The 4,490-nt window shown below is 39.4% G+C and overlaps 1 pseudogene; it reads left to right on the top strand.

Moving 5' to 3' along the window:
- The first annotated feature begins 2,288 nt into the window (after positions 1 to 2,288).
- LOC125680209 (uncharacterized) lies at positions 2,289 to 3,167 on the top strand (annotated as a pseudogene).
- Positions 3,168 to 4,490: the final 1,323 nt, after the last annotated feature.

The raw sequence follows: 4,490 nt of genomic DNA, 5'->3' as shown, positions 1-4,490 counted from the left end.
TGACACATCTGTAACAATGGATCTTCCTCTTCTGATGGAATGTGATGACATCCCCAATGAAATGTCCGAAATTCCTACACCGGAAGTTGAAATGAGTTACCCGCATCTACGTATGATTGCACCAAGCATTCCAGAGTTTGATGGGAAAGCAAAGATACAACTTCTCATTGGTAGAGACTTAATTGAAGCCCATCACATTAAAGAACAATCACTGGACCTCATGGACAACCATTTGTTTGGTCTTGTTTGGGCAATTATTGGCGAAATGTGCCTTGGTAGACTTCACAAACGAACTACAGTGAATGTAAACAAAGTCTCTGTTCTCAACAATGGAAGTGTAACTTGCAGCCAACTGTGTAAAAATCATATTGAAGTGAAAGAGCAGATGTCGGCTTCTAGCTACATCATTGGAAATCGCGACTTTCAATTCCGTGGTGAGAATGTCTTCATGAAAACCTCTGACGATGATTGGACTGGTTTGTCAGTAGAAGATGGGATTTTTCTAAAGTTAATGGATACGTCATTCACTAAGGACAAGGACGGCCTATGGACCGCACCTCTTCCCTTTAGGGAGAACCATCTTGATTTACCCAACAATAGAACTCAGGCTCTACGTCGAGCTCAGATTCTACACTCTAGACTGCAGAGAGATCCGGAGGAAAATGAAGTTTGTAAAGTTTATGGAGAAAGTTCTGAACAGTGGAGCAGCAGAAGTTGCACCGCGCCCAACACCAACTAGTTGTTGGTACTTACCTTTGTATGGCGTTCGGTACCCAAGAAAACTGGCACAAATCAGAGGTGTCTTTGATTCGTCAGCTATGTATGGTGGAATATCCCTCAATTCGGTACTCATGTCTGGTCCAGACACGATCAACAGCCTGCTCGGGATCTTCCTTCGCTTAAGGATGGACGAAATGGCCCTGGCAGCTGATGTAGAGCAGATGTTTTACCGATTTCGTGTAAACGAAGCCCACCGTAATTTTCTGCGTTTCTTTTGGTACAGAGGAAATAATCCAAATGACATCATGATAGAGTACAGAATGACTCACATGTGTTTGGTAATAGCCCATCCCCTGCTATTGCATCTTATGGACTTTTTAAGACAGTCGAAAACGCTGATCCTGACGTGAAAGACTTTATAATTCACAACTTCTACGTTGATGATGGGTTAATCTCATTACCTAGTGAATATGATGCTATCAGCCTGATGAAGCGTACATAGTCAATCATGAAAAATGAGAGTCGGATATGTCTTCACAAAATCACATCTAACAAACTAGCTGTAATGGAAGCCTTTGATCATGGAGAACTACTTAGAGAAATAGATAGTGATGACGCAATTCACAGATCCCTAGGACTTTGTTGGAGTTTGAAAAATGATACCTTTGTGTTTATGGTGCCTACTGAAGAGAAACCGTTTACTCGTCGTGGTCTACTTTCAACCGTCAATAGCGTATTTGACCCAATAGGTTTCATATCACCAATCACAATAAGTGGCAAAATTCTTCTACGAGAATGTACACTTTGAAGGAGTCGACTGGGATGAACCTCTACCTGAAAACAATATTCTCAAGTGGAAAGAGTGGCAATCGTCTCTTCGTTATTTAAGTGATATCGCCATTCCTGGTATGATGTCTCACACCTCTGTTAGCCTAGCCCAGACGTCAGAAGTACACATATTCTCAGATTCTTTTGAAAAGGTAATAGTGGCATCAATATATCTCAGAACTGTGAGTGACGGCCTAACCAGCGTTCGATTTATCATGGGAAGAAGCAAGTTAGCACCCCTTAAAGGCCATGCCATACCTCGTCTGGAATTGTATGGTGCTCTCCTGGCAACAGAACTTGCTGAGATCATTTATGTACAACTTGATATCCAATTGGAATCCATGAGATATTGCACAGTAAGCAGAGTTGTTTTAGGTTACATTAACAACAGGACTCGTAGGTTTTATACCTATGTAAGCAACCATGTTGACCATATATTACGAACATCTGCCAACCAATGGAACTTTATCTCCAGCGAGAAAAATCCTGCAGATTCCTGTGCTAGATGCATTACTAATGTTACCAACATTATGCAGCTACCCTGGATTATTGGTCCACAATGGTTATGTGATATTACTGAAATGGAACCTACACAGTTTCCTCTAGTAGAACCAGATAACGATCGAGAAATTCGATCAACTGATAGACCTGTCATCTGTGTACAAACTGATGTTACTATTACGACATCTAACCTCATCACCAAGAAATTTGATCGTTTTGGTGATTGGAGAAAACTCATCATGGGTATTGCCTATCTCAACCGATTTTGTCACAAGTTTAAAGCTCGTCATGATAAGAATCCTATGTTACCTACCCATTGTGATGAAATACGTGAAGCATAGATATTTGTCTTGAAACAGACACAAGAAAATTTCTACAAAATTAACAGTTTAAAGGCAGGACGACCTTTGGCCACGGACAGTTGTATCGCAACACTTTCGCCATTCTTAGACGAAAACCAACTTTTGCGTGTTGGTGGAAGAATAAACAAAGCTGCTGGAAACCTCTCTTCAAATGAAATTAATCCGAAGCGCAACCACATCTCTATCCTTTTGATATGTCATTTTCATGAGCAAGTAAAGCATCAAGGGAGGTTATTCACAGAAGGTGCACTTCGCACAGCTGGAGTTTGGATCCTTGGAGGCAAACGTTTGATTTCATACATTATACACAACTGCGTGACTTGTCAAAAACTTCGTCGCAACCTTGAAACACAGATGATGACAGATATCCCAGAGGACAGGTTGACACCAGGCCCACCTTTCACATCAGTTGGAGTAGATGTATTTGGACCGTGGGAAGTTTCTACTCGCAGAACTAGAGGAGGAGCAGCAAACAGCAAAAGATGGGGATTGATGTTTACATGTCCTACATCTAGAGCAGCTCACATTGAAGTTATTGAAGAGATGTCGAGCTCCTCATTTATAAATGCACTGCGTAGATTTCTGTCACTTCGGGGTCCTGTGAAAATAATACGATCTGATTTCATTGGAGCTGCTGAGGAGATTAAGGTGAACACCATTAAATTGGAAGAAGGACCAATTCAACAGTTCCTAGACAAATCTTGCATCACCTGCATTTTCAATGTACCACATTCCTCCCATATGGGTGGAGTCTAGGAGCGAGTTATTAAAATGACAAGGAAAATCCTCAACACGATGCTTTTAGAATCCTGTGGAAAACCTAACACACGAGACCCTAGCAACGTTCTTATATGAAGTTTGTGCCATCATAGACTCTCGTCCTATCGCACCAATATCTTCAGATCCAGATGAACCGATGATTCTTACTCCATCTATGATTCTCACTGGAAAAGTTGATTTCCTTCCAGTTGTGTCCGATTCACTTAGTCAACAAGATGTTTTTAGAGCACAATGGAAACTAGCAGGCATTTTTTGGAATCAGTGGCGTAAACAGTATCTTGCTATTCTACAGAGCAGACGCAAGTGGAAATGCAGAACAAGAAACATTAAAGTAAACGATATGGTACTGTTCAAAGATTCTGCTGAAAAAAACGAATCAACTGGTCAATGGGTATTATCGATCGTGTATTTCCGAGTGATGACGGAATGGTGAGAAAGGTTGTTGTACGAACAAAATTCGAGCTGGAAAACCAACATTCTACATCAGACCCATTCATGAACTTGTGTTGTTGATTGACAGTCAACAGTGACATATGGACTTTGAGTGATCAATGGACTATGATATGTATTTTTCTGATACTTATATGTTTAATATACCAAGTGATAGCCTACATGTATTATAAGTTTTTCATCATTGGTCGTTATTTGTATCCTACATCGTGGTATTGAGTGACATCTTATAGATGCCAGGCGGGGAGTGTGATGGAACCTAGAGTTATCTTTCTTTGACCTTGTTATTTTCATTTTAATAATTCAGAGTTTTCTCTCCTTTGCGGAACTCTTCTTTTTTAAATCATGTTTACAGCGGGCACCTGTTGAAACACGACTGAAGACCGGTAACACGGTCGAAATATTTCAACAAAGTGTTTAGAGTTTATATATATATATATATATATATATATATATATATATATATATATATAAAGTTTAAATATTTTGATTGACCAGAGCAAATTTCACCAGATTATCATTTGTTAGGTATTGTAGTGACTTCGGATTATTTGATATATAGAAAATATGATTTTGGTGATATATTTTGTTTTATACAGACTGCGGTTGATATTAAAATTATGTTTGATATATTATAGATCCCCTAAAAATATGTTGGATTTGCAATATTGACATTCAGTCATTTCTTACCTCTGCAGATTGCGGTGCATGCAATTACACTACTCTGCTATGTTGTGGCAATTTTGGTCCATCATACATTTTCTCTTTCAGAATTTGTTTTGCAACACTTACTCCATAACCACACCATTTGAGTATGATAAACAATAGTCAGATAGAAGTTTTGTCGAT

Source organism: Ostrea edulis, chromosome 2, assembly GCF_947568905.1.
Source record: "Ostrea edulis chromosome 2, xbOstEdul1.1, whole genome shotgun sequence".
NCBI lineage: Eukaryota > Metazoa > Mollusca > Bivalvia > Ostreida > Ostreidae > Ostrea > Ostrea edulis.
The sequence above is the reverse complement of the archived record's forward strand: the minus strand, read 5'-3'. Positions and strand labels throughout refer to the sequence as shown.